This window comes from Caretta caretta, chromosome 5 (genome assembly GCF_965140235.1).
Source record: "Caretta caretta isolate rCarCar2 chromosome 5, rCarCar1.hap1, whole genome shotgun sequence".
Taxonomy (NCBI): Eukaryota; Metazoa; Chordata; order Testudines; family Cheloniidae; genus Caretta; species Caretta caretta.
Genome location: NC_134210.1, coordinates 94,913,665 through 94,931,967, shown reverse-complemented (window position 1 = coordinate 94,931,967; position 18,303 = coordinate 94,913,665). Strand labels below are relative to the sequence as shown.

At 40.4% G+C, this 18,303-nt stretch overlaps 1 protein-coding gene across 11 annotated transcripts in view; it reads left to right on the top strand.

Annotated features, from left to right (window-relative positions):
* The window catches only part of TLE4 (TLE family member 4, transcriptional corepressor), a 121,230-nt gene that overhangs the window by 86,276 nt on the left and 16,651 nt on the right, over positions 1–18,303 (top strand). The window lies entirely within an intron of this gene.

Genomic DNA, 18,303 nt, shown 5'->3' with positions numbered 1-18,303 from the left:
CTCGGCTGTGGGGGAAGATAGTGTCCTTTGGGAAAACTTTATTGAAGAGAGAGCTATGTCTTGCATTCCTAGACATGGCCTCAGGCTCAGTTTTTCTGATCTCCTCTGTTTAGGAGCATGTCTGAGCATACTTTGTCTTGTACCTGAGACTCTTAATGCATTGTCCCCCTGTCTTGAAAGTCATGGGCGGAGGGAAGCTGTCTTGAAGGACTGGGACTTTCGAATTTGATCCTGAAACATGCAGGGAGCCAGTAGCATTAGAGTGACCAGACAGCAAGCATGAAAAATTGGGACGGGAGTGGGGGGGGTAATAGGAGCCTGTATAAGAAAAAGACCCAAAAATCAGAACTGTCCCTATAAAATTGGGACATCTGGTCACCCTAAGTGGCATGCGTGTGCTGCAGCACTGATAGTATATGAGCTTGAAGGTCTTTAGTCACTCAGCCGGAGAGTTGCTACATATTGCTTGAGCTGAAGCTTTCACATAGGACTCAACCCCACGCAGAGTGAGAGACAGTTCAACATGGGAGTGTCAAAGATGTAGATCACAGTGGCAGGGGCATCACCTGAGTTGAAAGGGCAGCAGGGTCTCCTGGCCGTCTGAAGATGGTTGAAGGCATTCCTTGCCACTGCTCTATGTCCAGTGTGAGCTGATGTTCCAGCATGAGCTGAACGTTGCAAGGTTTTCTGTCAAAAGTATTTTTGTCTCCTGCCTTCACACAGCTGTAACGAAATCCCAGTGTGGTGAGAAAATTGCATGCACTTATAGGGCACCTGGATTGTTTGATAGTCACTTTTTTTTCAGTGCCACCATCGTAATGTTATTCCTGCCCATATTTTTGTGGCTACAAAGGAAGAGAAGATATGGGAGGATGGGAATAAAATTGCCTTTTACAACTGCCACAGCTGAGACTCCAGTTCTGCTACATGTAGTATGCCTGGGGACTGCTGCATCCCCACAGAGCCTCTCTAACTTCAAGGGGTATAGCAGTCTGCCCCACTAGCTAAACACTGCGGGATCAGGGGCTGAATTGCTGATTAATCCTACTAATATAAAAAGAAAGTGAAGAAATATCAAGCCATTTCCTGTGCTTCAGGGTTTAGAAGAATTGGTGGTGATGTTACTGTAAATAGATTATGCACAGTGCATCCCAATAGAGCTTCTTCTGCAAAAGTATTTTCTCTGGGTCTCCAGGGAATATCCTGAACAAGTCCTAGGTGGCTCTAAGAAGTTCTCGTAGCAAATTTAAAACTTGAATGAGGAAAAAGTGAGAAGAAATCTGTGAAAGGTGAACAATCAAACCAAACAAAAATAAATATCATACCCAGAATTCTTTCTTGAGAGCATTTGGGAAATCCATTTTTGGATAAACTAGGTAATGAGAGAAGGTAGGGAAACAATTTGTAAATATTCTAGGGCTGTGTCTGTTTCTTAACACAGATGGATCAGTCTCTGATTTCATATGAAATCCATTCCTCCTATAGCTGCTGCACGGAGTCAAGGGAGTGGCACTAGAAAAAACTTTTAGATTAATCAGCTTTCCCCCAAAGACCTGTAGGTTGCGCCCAAAGCAGTCGTCTACTAGGAAGAACAATAGGCTTGGAAAGTCTGAAACTGAAACAAGGGGGAAGTTGTGTTTGTTTGTGTGGGAGTACTGGTGAATGGTCACAGGACCAAACAGGAGAGAGAGAGACACGGTATGCTGCTTAGATCTAGTTTGGTCTTGGCCTCCTTCACATCATAAAGGGCTGCATCAAGGTGTAAGATGTCCTGGTGTCAGTTAGGTGGGGAATAGAATCCTAAAGTGACCAAGTAAAAATGAGAGCATACGTGTGAAAGTGTTCTAAGTAATTAAACATGGAAAAGTGTAAAGTAATGTGATTAGAGTTGGTACATACAACCTTATAGCAAAAAAGGCCTTCATTGGCAATTTGCCATGAGCCTCTGGGCTGCTCCGAATTTGCATATGATTTACATTGGATTTTAATCAGAAAAATGCACATGCTACATTTGTTTTTATGTATAGAGTGCTATAAGTGCAAACAGGGCTTTACACAAAACACAGTGAAAAACAACATATACTTTAAAGGCTGTAGTAAAAAGAATGTCAGTGGGAAGACTAGCCCTGTATCTGTGAAATCAGCATATTTGTACATCTGTTTCTATCTTTGAGGTGGCCACGTGCATTATGGAATACAGGTTTGAATTTATTAGGCAACTTCAGGGTTTTGTTTTGTTCACATGCCTGATAGGAAGGGTTTGTTTAAAAAATAAGTATTTCCAAAGAGATTTGCATAAATAGCCACCGCCGCCTTGCATAACTGACTGTCTGGCACTCAGTTGCCACTTCTAGAAAATCTGGACGTTTCTTTCATGAAACTTTGTTTGGAGTCTTATATGGCAGTCAAATTTTAGATGCATTGTGGCTTCAGCTACTTTAAGTCCAACTGAAGATAACTTTGTGTCCATTGCAAAAATGTTTGGTCTTTTACAGTTCACAAGACTATCTACTTAATTTAGATGTAGGCAAACTAAAACATGGGCCAAAGGTACTAAACCTGTAGGTTTGTAGCATGGCCAGAAAATAACATATCTGGGCACTAGCAGACCAAGTAGGAATCAAACTCTATAGTTAAGGACCCCTATACAGAAGAAGGACTCATCTTGTTGATATCGTTGGGCAGTAGCTTGATAACTACCCCTGAGAATAACCAAGGTGATATTTCATGGGACATGAGACAGTCTCTAAAGTAAATAGGTCCCAAATTGCTGTAAGGTTTTATAACTTTAAACCAAGCACTGAAATTCAACCTAGAAACTCACAGCAGTGTTTTGTATTTTCAGTGTAAAAGTCCCTCTGAATAGCAGAGAATGTTGCTACCTGCTTAACTTCACTGTCCTGTTGGTATATGTGGAGAACATATACCAGTGTTGGCTGGAAGTGACAAAAACATGGCTAATTGTAGCAAGATCTCTGAAAAGTAAAGGGCACACTCCTCTTACCAACCGTAGGAGGAAAAAGTGCATTTGACATGAATGGCTACCAAAGCAGCACATGATCTAAGACCCCTTACTTGTCAACCTGTGTTACAAATTATAGCCATTCTCCCTTACTGTCATTGTAGCCATTATAACCTTCACCAGTAGTTCTGCCTGTTTACCCCAACTAGCAGTACGATGTCAGTCTTGTCTGGATTGAACCCTCATAGCCAAACCCTAAAGTTAAACAATAAAATGCATATTTGGTCACCTAAATTATTGGGCACTCAGGATTTCTTAAAATCAAGTCGCTTACATAAATGTCTGCATATGGGCTTAGACACCTAACTTTAGGCAGCCAATTTTGAGCATGTTGGCCATAGACTTTCCAATTAGCTGGTCAGAGTGGTGGGTTGAGAAGGTGGAGAGCACATTGCAATATAAAGGTACCTTTTGGGTGCTTTCTCGTAAGTCAGTAATCAATGTATCTTGGGTTGATTATATTTCTTGGGCCTTTGACCTCCACCTGTTTGTTTAATCCAGTGTACAGTATTACCTTGTAAATAGGAAATGCACTGAAATTGTCATTTAAGTAAATTTATTAGAGCCAGCTTCTCAGGGTTCATCCCAAACTGGAATGAATACCTTTCATTTTTATAAATAAATGAAACATTATGGTTTCCAAGACAACCCAGATGAAATATCTGGCTTTGCTATAGGAGCTAAACCCACACCCGAGGCATTGTTATCTTTATCCCTGCTGGGTAATTTGTACACTGCAATAGTTTGTTTGGAAACATGCCTGTTGTTGTTTAAAATGTACTTAATGCTAGATTAGAGTACAGAAGCTTTTTTTGATTTTGTTTTGTTTATACAAGCTTGTTTCTAAACCGTTTAAAATAAAGAGTTTGAGTATGAATGGTATTTAAAAAATCTTTCACATGGTGTTTTTAAAACAGAACAATTTCAGCATTAAAATGTTAGAAATTCAGCCAAGGAAAATTCAACTCAGGATTGTATAACTATAATGATAATATATTATACCCGTCTTCCTTCAAGTGTTTGTAACAGCAGAGTTGAACCTGGTGACTTACATAATTTAGGAGTGTTTGCCAGAACACTGTTTTAGGCAGATTACTGCAGTCTGTTCTTAACAAAAGCAAAAGGAAAGATGGATCATATTATGAAGTACTTAAATAAGAGAATAGTCTTCTCAAAGCATCTAAAGATAACTCATTTGAGTAGAACAGAAGGGCATGTGTATGAATGCCAGTTATCACACTTAACTACTTGGCAGGGTACAGGGGAGTACGAGACATGGAGTTCTGTTTTTCAGTTGTTCTAGTCTAAATTAAAATTTTATTGGCTGCTCATTGCTGACATCAAAACATTTTTAGCTAGACTAAAGTGAGTAATTGATCATGCTTTTAACATTTAAAAAATTGAGTGACCTGTCTAATATAAAAAATGAAAGGCACAGCAAAATAAGCTACTGCTGCCTCTTGCATAATTCTTAGATGTTAAAGAGTCTGTTGCACATCAAAAAGTTGGCACAAGCACTGTTTTATATATTATTTACCTGCTGTTTTGAAGTAGGTGTGGTATGTATAGTGGATTCACTTTGGGTTCTGACTCGCATGGTAATGCTTCAAGACGGCTGGAAGAGCTCTTCTCCCATAACTCTATCCACGAGAATCCTTGGCTTAAAGAGCTATTGTTGGGAAAATTCGTTGTGTGACAAGTTGGGCTTTCAGGCCCCAATTCAGGAAAGCACTTAAGCACATGCTTAAATCCCACAGACTTTTTAGCTATTTTTTGATTTAAGTGAAGTTAAACACATGCCTAAAGTTTAACACATGCTTGAGGGCTTCACTGAATAAGGATAGTTTCCTGAACTAGGGCCTCTTCTGACACAGCTGTTTTATATTCCTAAGCAAATGCAAACTAGATGAAGTCAGGCACTGGTAATGTGCTTGAATGTTGTTTGGGCTGGAAAGCAGAGCAGTAGTGATCAAAGCTTAGTTTCTTGGCAATATTTCATTGGGATTTCATATAGTATGTTGCATACAAATAAGAGACATGAATTTCAGCAAAAAGAACAGGAGTACTTGTGGCACCTTAGAGACTAACAAGTGTATTAGAGCATAAGCTTTCGTGGGCTACAGCCCACTTCATCGGATGCATAGAATGGAACATATAGTAAGATATATGTATATATACACAGATAAGTTGGAAGTTACCATACACACTGTGAGAGGCTAATTAATTAAGATGAGCTATTATCAGCAGGAGAAAAAAACTTCTGTAGTGATAATCAAGATGGCCCGTTTAGACAGTTGACAAGAAGGTGTGAGGATACTTAACATGGGGAAATAGATTCAATATGTGTAATGACCCTGCCACTCCCAGTCTCTATTCAAACCCAAGTTAATGGTATCTAGTTTGCATATTAATTCAAGCTCAGCAGTTTCTCATTGGAGTCTGTTTTTGAAGTTTTTCTGTTGCAAAATTGCCACCTTTAAGTCTTTTACTGAGTAGCCAGAGAGGTTGAAGTGTTCTCCTATTGGTTTTTGAATGTTATGATTTCAGCCTTGCTCAGTACCCCATGTTCATATTTTTAGCACCCAGTTAATGCAATAATTAGTTAATGAATTCATTGAGTGTTCAGCTTTAGAAGATGGCTGCCCAAATAGTGTAACGACAGGTCTATACTACAAATTTGCATCAGCACAACTGCGCTGGTAAAACTATTAATATAATTTTGATTGTCCCAAATCATTTCTTCAGCAGGTCACATTAATTATTGTTTTTTATTATTAATGTCACAGTAAAGATGCTTTACAGACAGAAAATCAAGGTTTTTGCCCCCAAGCAGCTTAGCTGCACCAGGGGTGTAAAGGATGAGAGCAACAAATTTGAAACCTGAGACCAGATGCCTTCCCACCCCCATGAATGTAACCTGAGTTAAAAAGAAAAAGTCAGTATTAGGGAACTGAAAAGGGGAGGGGAGCAAAGTTTTATTGTTCAGAATGCATGCTGAAAGAAATCAAAAGCAATGCCTCATGAGTCTGCCTTCAGAAATGAGCTGTGTGGTTTTGAAATAGAAGAAAGCTAATTAGTGCTTGGTTATCTTCTGATCAAATCCAGGAGTCAAACAGGGAGTTCTCATCCCTGGAGGATATTGCTAATACCAATCTACAGGAAAAAGAGAATCCACTTAACTGTCCCCGAGAGAGTGTACAGCTTGGTCATTTTTGTTTTGAAACCGTTGGCACAGACTTTGTTTTTTGTCTAATAATCTCTATTACTAGTTCTGTTGTGATTTCTGCAACCCATAGTTGTTTGAGACCTTATATTGCAGGAAAGTATTCACATTCCACTTATTTTTTTGCTGTATAATATACAATCCAAAATTAAATTGTAAGTATTTTACTGTGCTTAGGGTTTTTTTTAAAGAGCGGTATAACCAAAAGATTATTTATTTTTCAAATGGATTCCTCAATACTTCTTATACTCTTTTTGACAGTATAAAACACTCTTTTTAGCATTTTCCTACTATTCTAAATGTATTATTTTGTCCAAATTCAGTTGCCATAAAAATGCATTTATCACTAGAGTCCTTGAACCATCCTGGGCTTTGAAATTATTTTGTCAGTCTTCACTTTTTTTTAAGACTGCCTAAAGATAGTAAGTGCTTTGCTCCTGAGTTGCAGAATTCAGAGCCAGTAAGACAAGCTGATGGCTATCATTCTTTCTGTCTTTCATGGTGGTGAGTCCACAATTAAATTGCTGTATTGAATGCTCTGGCTAGTTCAGCTGCTTCTCTTATCCTGTGGTTGCTCTCCCTCTTACTAGCTTACTCCCCTTTCTTAGTTTTCATTTTGGTGGTGCTGCTCTACATGTCTCAGGACTCTGCCTTAGGAAATTGTCTAAAAGTTCATTAACTGGAACCCCTAAACGTTTGAGAACAGAACAGAGGATCTGATGGTTCCTTGGCTTTTGTGTTGTTCTTCGGATTCCCAGAGATGGTTATGTTTACCCTCAATTTTTTGAATCTATATAACTTTGTGACCTTTGGCCTGTCTGTTTTAGGTCAGAGTAACTGCTGATATTTTATATGTTAGGGCTACTCTCATACAGACTAATTCTTGATATTGGAATGTGGTTTTTGTTTTTGTTTTTTTTCTTTCTAAAACACCAGAAATGTGATTTGTGGTTGAGTTCTGTCTGTCTTCCTTTGCTCTCACACACCTTTATTACTCTAGAATGCTTATTGTTTCAGACATTGTTAGGGCTAGAAATCCTTTGCAGCTCGTGTACACCCTTGGGCTCTCTCTCACTGTGTCATGTTCTCTGTTGCACATATTACCTATAATTGTGTGTGCTAACATGTCCTTGAAACTCTTCATTCTATTCAGATTTATTTTGGAGTATGTGGTCTAGTCTAGGGTGTGTTGAAGCTTTCTTAAAAATGGAAGAAATTGAAACGGGTTGGGTGATATAGAAAGGACCCTGTGGATTGCTTTATGGATCAGAATGGAAGCTGTTTGACTAGGGCTTGGCTGTTGCCATCAGTTAACTTCAATATTTACAAGCTGGCAGATGTGGACAAGAGCAGACTTGATGGAAATGCTGCACAAATTTGTGTGCCATCCTTGCACAGGGGCCATTGTAGTTTCTGTGTTGTACCAATTTTAAAATATACGTTATTGAGCTGTAATCGCTGAACCTTGCAGCTCCTATAAACTGATCAGAAGAGGTTTTTATTTTCCACAACTTTTTTTCTAATATTCTATCTCCCATCCATTTCTTTATTCAAACTGGCTTGCTTACCAAAAGATGCCTGTTATCCTTGCTACAGTTCTCCTTGTATCTGTGCTTAGATATCCTTTCCCCCAACCTGTCTTTTGTCTTTGCTTCACAGCTGTGCTCCTTAACTACTTCATTGCTTGTAGTTATGTGCATTGGTTCTTTTTGTCTATCTTTTGACCCTCAAAGTGTAAGTAAGGGATTAGGCCTTACCCGTGTTGTATCTCTCAGTCAGTGACTACAGAGGAAGCTGTATTTTAAGGGATTTATTTTAAAGATCCACCTGTGGAAGCCTAGCTATCAGCCACTGCTATTGCTTTAAACACCTGTTTTCCTTGCCACTCTGCACTTGCATACCAGGAGAGGCCAAAGAAGCAACAGCCCACGCTGATAGAAGTATGCTTCAAAATTGCCTGGTATCTCTGACCTCCACTGTGTAGCGTAGTTTCATAGCAAAACTGAGATGATACAGGTCTTCAAATATTTGACTGGAGTTAGCACGCAGCCAGTTTATGAATGCAGCATTCAGACTCTGGAGTTAATATGTTAATTTTGAATTTATCACCATTATTGTAACTATGATTAAAGATCTAGACTTCGATGCCTTCAGATCATTCCTTCTCATTTAATTAGATTACGTGAAATGTTATAGTGGCACTGCCAGAGCAACTAGATCATCAGTGTAAAAAGCATCTTTTGATATTTTATATATTTTTAATTTTGAAACTATTTGAGTTTGGAAAGTTAACTGCTGCATGTACACATTTTCTTTTTATTCCAGATTTCTTTGACTGATTAGTTGTTCTGGCAGAGACACTAAACATCTAGACTTTGATGTTTTATGTGACAGTCTTATCCACTAATTAACTTCATTAATTTTGCAATTAGTGAAGTAAATTAGTGGGTAAAAATGCCATATAAAACATCAAAGTTTGCATTTTTAATTATAGATTGTATAAAAAATAATCATCACAATCTTGGCTTACTTAACCCAATCCAAGTAGCTCAGACAGGCCATGTGATATGCAATAGCTTTGTATTGTGGCTTTCCTAGCTTTTTACACTAAAAACTACTGAGACTGTCCATCTGAGTTCGGAGAATCTAGCCACAGCGAAAAGGCAGCAAACGCTGATTCAGTCCAGGTGGGACTGAGTGGGAGTTAAGGTGCTGACTGTGTAAACAGAGCGAGTGACTAGAGTTGTGGGAAATGGAAGGTGAAAATACTCAATAAGTTTACTTAAGCCTTGTCTGTGCTAGAAAGAAAGTACCTGGATAGATATAGCAATTCCAGCAAATCCTCTTCGTGTAGACACATTTTGATTTCCCCCCACTCCTACCCAACATAGCTATGCTAGCAAAAGCCTGGTGTAGACACTGTTATACCAGCAAATGCAGTCCTTTCCAGTATGGCTTAATTCGTTCAGGGAACTAGTATAAATACCCTGTCAAAAGAATTCTCCTGCGGTATAAGCTCTGTCTAAAATAGGAGGAATACAGGTATAGCTATACTGGCAAACACTTTTTTGTGTAGACAAGGCCATAGACCTCGATGAATTAAGAGACCTCTTTCATATAAGAAGCACAAGCTAAACTATAGAATGGCCACTGAAAATATAAAGGCAGTTTGATGTGGAACAGTTCTGCCTAAAGTCTATAAGGATAACATATACATGAAAGGCAGGTTGGTTTGAATTTTGAAGAAGGTAGGAGGGCTCAACTCAAATCAAACATCAGACTGAGTCCTTGAGGGAAATCATTGAAGCAAGATTCAATAGAATGAGTAGAAAATGCACTGGACTGAGACCTGGGGTGTATTAATGGTGGAGAGGATAAAACAATTTTACATCAGAGGGAACGAAGTAACAGGAAGGCAGAAGGAAAAAATGTTCAGATACTACTGAAGGGATCTCTCTTTTTAACAAGACTCCGTCCATGTCTACACAGCAAACTTTGGTCAATGCAAGTTACGGTGGCATAAAACTATCACGGTATGTTGCTTGTGCGAGTGCATACTTTGCTCCTTGCATCAGCACTGTGTGCATTCACCAGGAGTGCTTGTGTCGATGCAAAGTGTGGTGCACCACGGTAGGTATCCCAACCAGCATGCTACCTGCCACTGTTCAGCACACTTTGGGGATGTTTTGGCAATGCACAGTGAGGCAGAAATGAGTTGCTCAGGGGTGACTGGGAGCAAGGAGTCAAGTTCCCAGCATGCAAATGTATCCATCCCATAATGTCATCTTTATCCCATAATTTTCATGCCTTTTTTTAAAACATACCACAAACCCCCATAGCCCTCCTCACGGTCTGCCATCTCTGACAGAAGCCTGGAGCCTGCACAGCTTTGCACTATTGTCCTAGGCATTGCAAACACAGGATGCATGATCCTCCAGTATGTGCAGAGCCATGAGAGGAACTGAATCAGCAGGAATACAACAGTAATGGAGCATAGCAAGAACCAATTTATGGTTGTTGGTGGCATTGATGAAGCAACTGCAGATGGTGGAGCACTGTTTCTGGGCTGAGGAATGAAGCATTGACTGGTGGGATTGCACTGTAATGTTTGGGATGATGAGCCGTGGCTGCAGAACTTTTGATGCACAAGGCCACATTCGTGGATCTGTCTGTCAAGCTTGCCCCAGCCCTTCAGCGCAGACTCACCAAAATATGAGCTGCACTGACAGTGGGGAAGTGAGTGGTAACATCATTATGGAAACTTGCAAACACAGGAATGCTACTCGTCAATGGGAAATCATTTTGGAGTTGGTAAATCCACTGTGGGGGCTGTTGTCATGCAAGTGTGCAGGGCCATTAATTGTCTCCTCTTACGCAGGATTGTGACTCTTGGCAATGTGCAGCACAAAGTGGAAGGATTTGCAGCAGTGAGGTTCCTGAACTGGGGTGGGGTTTTAGAAAGCATGCATACCCCTTTTTTGGCAACAGAGTACCTTGCCACAGAGTACATCAACTGGAAGGGCTACATTCATGTCCATTTTACCTACACATACAGCAACCGTGGCTCTCTCAGGTCAGTATATGCAAAACTGTGATTGTCCTTAATGTCCCCCGGGGTGGACTGGCAGGGGTAGGGATGCGGCCTCTGATGCCACATGGAATGTTCCACAGAGTGTAGGGAGGTGCTATAATAGAGTTCTCCATCGTCTGAAAAGAAAGGCAAGACTGTGTTTGTTAAACCAGTAGGTCCACAAGAGTCTGCAGTATCTGTTTTTGCTGCCAGAGAAGCCCCATTATGTCTTAGTGAACCTCCCTCTCCTCTTTCTGCTGGGACTCCTGGGCCTGCCTCCTGTCCATTCTTTCCTTCTCCAGGCTGTCTGCAGTGCTCACCCTTCAGGCCCTTTGCTCACAGTCTGATGCAGCACTGGCTTGCAGGATCTCCTTGAACATGTCATTCTGAGTCTTCATCTTTCTCTTCCTTATCTTGGTCAGGCATTCCACAGATGTAGAGCGGAAACCCCACAAGGCCATAACAACAGCAGCTGCAGGTAAAACACACAAAGGCATCATTGGCCGTATAGTCACAACAGAAAGTGAAAGTTAAGACTCAAAACTCCCTTCCTGTGCTCCGCTGAGGTTTTAAACAAGACTTGCCTCTTGACACTTCTGCTGCAGAGTGCATGGTGCCGTTCACAGCACCAGCCGTGGGGTGTAAGGCCTGCCAGAGATGAAGGAAATGGTGAGGAAATTTCTTGGTTGCATGAAACTGAGGATAGGGCAATGGAACTGAATACTGGCACCATTTTCCACAGGCGGGATGATTTTAACTGATATCTCCTCCTGAGGGTAACAAAGGTACAGAGAGCACAGCTGCTGCTGGCCTTCCAAAGCCGCCCAGCCCGTATGCTGCTAGCCTGTTTACTCCAATAGTGCCTACTGGAGTTATCGCCAAGTCGTGTGGGAAGGTGTCCTACCGTGAAGAAGAAATAAGGCGGCCATTCCTAGAAACTTTGGGAGAGGATTACAGAGTACTTCCATGAAAGTTTCATGGAGATTTCTCAGGAGGGTTCAAGCGACGCCCTTGTATACATAAACTGCTCCTCATGCCCCTCCCTTGCCACAGGGGAATGAAAAAAAGAGAACCCTATCTCTCTCTTTTTTGGTACCACTACCTCGTGTAGTACAATTAAATTAATGAAACAGTCGATAGCTGTATCCTGTTAACTTGGGAGTGCTATCAGTACATCACTGTAATGGGAAATATAAACTACCCAAAGTTCCTTCCCCTGCATCAGACTCACCTGTGCTCAACTGCTGGGACTGACTGGACTGTGGTGGTGTCTCAGACAGGTCCTGGCTTGTGGCATAGCAAGACTCCACCACTTGCATGTCCCCCATCCTCCTCCTCGTCATGGCTGTTCATGCCAGGAGTCTTTGGCTTGGGCTCCTCGGAGGTAGTCATGGTTGTCTGTAGGTCGGTGGTGGGGTTTCCACCAAGTATGGCATGCAGCTCTTTGTAAAAGCAGTAAGTCTGCAGCTCATCACCTTGGCCTTCTGGTATGCCTGACGCAGTTCCTTTGCTTTCATGTTGCACTGCTGCTGGTCCCTGTAGTACCTTCTCCTGCATCTCCTGTGTAACCTGCTTGTAGATGTCCATGTCTCTATGGCTGGTCCATAGCTGTGCTTGAACAGCCTCTTCTCACAGGCCTAGGAGATCCAAAATCTCTGGTCTACTTCAAGCTGGAACACGTCTGGAGTGTGTAGCTGGCTTGTTCTCCAGGAACCCTGGGCGATGGTGTTCACAATTGTGACTACATTGGTCAGTGTAGGGCATTGTGGGACAGCTGCTGGAGGACTGTTAGGGTCAACATAAGTAACTCAGTGTCTGCACTTGTGCTGCGTCGCCCTCAGCACATCGACCATAGCGCAGTGCCGCTCAGGGCAGTGGTGTTACTGTGTCGCTGTAATGGGGCATTTACATCGGTAGGAGACACATTTAATGGCAGAGCATGTGCGACTAGGTTGATGCAAGCTTATGCTGACAGAACTTTGTAGTGTATACCGGGCCTGAAAAGGCTCAATGGAGAAATGATCTTGGGAGGTCAAAATGTGAGCTCTGAAAGGGAGAGAGAAAGGCAAGTAATCTTGACTGGTAGCTTGATAGTTCAGAACCTGGCCCCAAGCATCTGTCTTAGATAAAGAGAACAAAGTGTAATGCTGCCTTTCAGGTGCCACAGCAGGGAATGTCACAATATAAGAATCAAGAATAAGCTGAGAAAGGTTGGACTTTCCACTAGTTTAGACCATTTGGCAATATGGTGGGAGTTTTGATTGAGCTATGGATTACTTTGGTGATGTGACTGGTAGATGTAAACATGCTACACGGTATCTTGGAGCAGCCCAGAAAATTTCACAACCACTGCTCTCAGTTTACTAAAAGTGTAAGTGTGTGTGTGTGTGTGTGTGAGAGAGAGAGAGAGAGAGAGAATATGTATGCATTCTGGTAAATTGAAAGGAATTCTTGTGGAATTTTGTGAACCACTCAGAAACTATATTGCGTGGGAGAACTCTAATAATATTTTGATGGAATTTTCCTTAATAATCAGGATAACTGACTATTCTTTTTGTTTTTGTTTTTTCTTCTTTACCTTCCTCAATTTTGTTTTCCTTTTTCTGCTGTGTATCTTGGTGTTTCTTTATATACATCTTTATCAGTGGCTGTTTTTCTCCCAGTTTTATTCCCTATTTCTTTCCTTTACATTGTTGTGGCTCTGTGCTAATAACTGAGACAGGAAACCGAGGGGAGGGGATGAATGTGACATTGCAATTTGAGTGAAGTGAGACATCTTTGGGTATGTCTACACTCGAGCTGGAAAGTGTAAATTCCAGCCCTAGGAAACATACCCATCTTAACTCTGATCGAATCAGTGTGCTAAAAATAGATCAAAATAGTGTGCTATTTTCCCCCCCCCCCCACGCAAAATAGGTGAAGGGCCATGTTGTACAATACTGGTTTTTTCTATCCCTTTCATTGGCAAGGAGCCGTGTTAGAGAGTTTGGCCTTGGGACTTCTGAGGAAAGTTAAGCCCAGGAGCTCAAAGGCTTAGCTGCTAAGTTTTCAGGTAGAGAGAATATTCTTGTGATTGTTACTCCATTCTGTCTGGCATAAGGTTAGAACTAGTGCAGCGCTGTACTGCATTTCGTACCCGTAAAGTGGACTGGAAGCTGGTCCACCTTTTGGCCCAAGTCAGTAAGCAGCCAAGTCTAGGTATGGACAGTCTTAACTCAGACTTATGTAGGAGTTATAATACTTCAGTTGCTCCATGTTGCTGATTTCACATCTCCCTTAAATAATTAAAAGGACCATACCAAACGCTGGAGTGAGTCAGATTGCTAACGTTGGCTTTTGTATTTCACCGCCCTAAATGTGAGTGCCAGTCAATGAGTGAGCATTCCTGTGAAGTCATTTTCCTGTGATGTGTGTTGTATCCATTTTTATTGTTTCTCGTATACTTTGAATGGACTTTATAACAGCAATAATGTCATTCAGATAATTATATCATAATTGACCTTAGCAATGAATATCCTTGGCTTTTACTGCAGTTTGTGTAATACTTCAGGATGATCAATTATCTCATAATTCCCACTTTGTTGGAATTATTGTTTTAATTATTTCACTTAAAATACATCCTTTTTTTAGTGTTATAGAGTTACACCAGGTAATGGTCACAGTCACAAATGCTTCAAGAGTTACCAGCTTTGTGTGGGAGGGCTTTTGGGTCTTATCATCTCGTCATTATTTCTAACACTGGTTTCATTTAATTATCACTTAATTTTTATCCAAGCAAGATTAGCAGTCCAAGAGAGCTATCTGATGGTAGTCCAAGCTACAGGGCTTGAGAAAGGATGGATAGCCCGTGTGCTTGATTTTACTATATTGTTTTTCTTCCTTTGTGCTATGTGAGCCATTTATGGTAATGCATGTAATTTTCAGTGGAAGTTGAGGTTTAAAAGGTTATGGTAATTCTTGGATTTTTCAAGTAATTTGAAGTATTAATTATTACAAGTAGACAGCACATTGATGTTTGCACTGCTACTTATGTGATATTTATGGCTTTATAAGAGGTTTATATAGCATTCTTTATGATCAATTAATTTGTGCATGGTCAGGGGAGATTATTTCAGGCTGTGTCTGGCACCTACATTCCACTGTGACGGTCACCATATAAATATCAGAGAGGGAATATGCCACCTCATGAAATTCCTGGAGAGTGTTGGTCTCGTTTGTTGTGTAGTGTTGCTCAGCACTGTACAAAACATAGTGGGATATGTAGTGTCTAGTATTTTACAGTCTTGTGCTGAAGATCCAACGCTGTATTTGATGTAGTGCTTCTTAAATGAACTAAATGTACATGTCAAAGTGCTGAGCCTTGCTGTTCTTATATCTGTTCAGTCGGTTTGGGTCACCATTTTGCATGTATTTACCAGGAATTAACCTTTTCTACACAAACAGAAAATGAAAATACAGTGCCTTTTTGCTAAAAGAGAAATTAAAACAGCCACTATCCCCAAATAATGTATTTCCACATGTCTTGTTCAATTATTAGATGTGAACAAACTCAATACTGCTTAGCAGGGAAATGCTTGGTTTTCTAGTAGATTAAAAGTTCATTGAAGAAAACTGCAGTGTGAAAAGATTTTCTTTCTCTATAAATTTTAATAGTTATTAGAAGGAGGATTCTGGCCCATTAAGTTACAGCCTGCCAAGACATAATGCTAAATCACTTAATTTCTCTAAGCAGCAACCCTGTTCCATCTTCTTTAAAGGAAGCTGTTAGAAGAGCCTTGATGTTTTAATCGAAAAACAGAGCAAAGTCTGACAGCTAAACTGTGCTTTGATGGAGGTTTTTTGTGTTCAGCCCTTTAGTCATGGGATCTCCCACAGATCCCTAGGTGTAGACTCAGGGAAAAGGTTTGTACAGATGCCAGTGTCACTTGTAGACATCTGATACACAACCACAGTTACATGTAGATAGTTGTCACTTAGTGCTTTGGCTAAACAGGCCATGGCAGTTGTGCTATTTTGTATAAGGGGCAATTTTAGGTCTATCAACACCAGTCATGGAGTTCCTGCAGAATTGCAGTTTTTTATATAGCAGATACAGTTTGTAATGGATAGACCAGATGTGGCCATTACAAAATCTCTGCTTAAAAATCTGAACTGAGGCTTCATGCAGGAGACCAGAGTTAGGCTGCTATTTCTTGCATCTCACTCTTGAAGTCTAGCCTTGTAGTCCTCTCAGCAACTGGCCCAAAGCCAAGCCTTCATTCCTCTCCAAAACCTGAGGGGCAGGAATTAAAATGAAGGTTTGGGGGAGGGGGGAAAGTGAACTGTACCAGCTCAGAAGCTTTTTTATCTCTAGGTTGTCAGTTCAAATCCAGCCCAGGTCCTAACAGCTTGTTGTAACTGAAGATCCAGTTACTCTTTCTGCAGAAGTAATATTAGCCCCAGTGTATTCTAGTTGTGGAATTGCATTCTGCCTACCTAATCCCTTTCGTCCCTCTTAGTTTCAGTTGGAAAGTTCTTCATTTTCTCTCCTAAAAAGTGTCAAGCTACATGCTAGACCCAAGAATGTGATTTGAAACCTTAACTTGTAACCTCATACTCCTGAGCTTCAGCTCAACACCCAAAGCTGGAACAGTTAATTAGCCTTAAAGCAGCCTTACAAAATTATACTCTACCCAGTCACATAGGCAAATTGCAGGGATTTTGTTTGGGATTGATGGGAAAGTAAAATATTCAATTTCTTGTTTCCCTTCTCTTGTCGTGATGTGAAGGGCAGATGAAACTCTCTGTATCTTGGCTGGAAAATGTTTGTGGCAGTTTTAAGACATAAGGCTATGTCTATACTGTGTACCCTGTGCCAGCATAGCTCCCTAGTGTAGATGCAGCCTAAGCTGACAGAAGATGTTCTTCTATAGGAATGCCACATCCCCAAATGACATAAGCTACATCGACAGAAGCACTCTTCCACTCACATAGTTGTCTACACGTGCGGGTTTGTCAGCATAGCTCCATCGGTCACAGTTGAGGGGTTTTTTTTCCACGCCCCTATTGAAGTAGCTATGCTGATATAACTTTTAAGTGTAGACAAGGGTACCTAAGGGTATTGTAATGCTTAAAAGGCATATAGGCTAGTCATAATCTTGTTTTAATATGCAGAAAAGCCTGAATTAGGATAAAAACATAAGGACAATAATGGCTGTTTGTAGACAAGTCACCTTATACTAATTCAGAAAATTCACTAACTCACAGGCATTCCTGTTCACAGAACTTTGATCACCACGTTTGTGAAGATTTTAATATGAAGAAAGTGTGTGGGCTGGGGGAGGATGTGTGATCACATTTTTAAGCATATAATCCAATAACGAAACTTGCATTGTATGATCTCTAGTAGTATCTAGATATACAGCTGGATTTTTCACGAAGAAACAAAACTAAACCTTCTTTTGTTGACCATATAAGTTTGTGTCGATCAGTACTATTGCTTACATCTTGTTAGTGCTTCTCTGCGTACTGCCAGCCAAAAAAGTTCCATTGCATGGGCTGCCTAGGATTTTTCCACTTTATTACCAAGTCTGATTGGACTTTAAAGCAATTACGCCATTAAACAGTATGCATTGCCCCAGTGCCCAATATGGTGATCATCCTTTAAGTGCTGGTGATAATTAACTACTTTATCATTCTAATAGGGAGCTCTGAATTATAATTTTATTGAGCAGCAAAATCAAGGATTAAAATGATATCTGCAGTGCCAAGGTTAACTATACTGAGAAAAATGAAACCACGTGGTTTCTAATTCATGAAAATAAATATTTCTGTTTAAATAAGTGCAGTAGTTTACTCTGATTCTTTAGACATAATTCTAATTGCAGCTTAGCGATGATGATTTTCTCCTTTTAAAACGAATTGCTTTCTATACAGTGAAGTTAAGTTATAATGAATTGAACTCAAATTATAAACTGCCTCCTCCCAATCTGTGAAATGAATATGAATGTAAAGGAGTACTCTTAATGCTCATATAAAATCTTTTGCAAAGGGCATTCTCTGTAGTAAATAATACTAAGATTTATCTACACAGTGGAGTAATGCACACTACGGCGGTGTGATTTCTAAAGCGCACTAACATTTTGCGCATGTCTTGGTCCATGTAGACCCTACTGGTGCTCACTAAATGTTCCCAACCAGTTGTCATGAGCAATGCTAGCTTTGTTTTCAAACTTCCATTTTCATCCAGTATTGTGAATGTGTAAATAACTAGAATCGGTCAAAAATAAAGGGAAAATTTTTGCTAACACCCCATAAAAAAAAACTTGCAAAATTTCAACCAGTCTATACATAATTTGCTAATTAAGGCTCCAATTCAAAAAGGCATTCTTATTCCAGAAATAACTTAATTAAGCACATGCTTAACTTTTAGCATAGATTTAAGTCCCGCTGAAGTCAGTGGGATTTCAGCATTTGTTAACGTGCTTTCCCGAGTAGGGAGAAACTTTA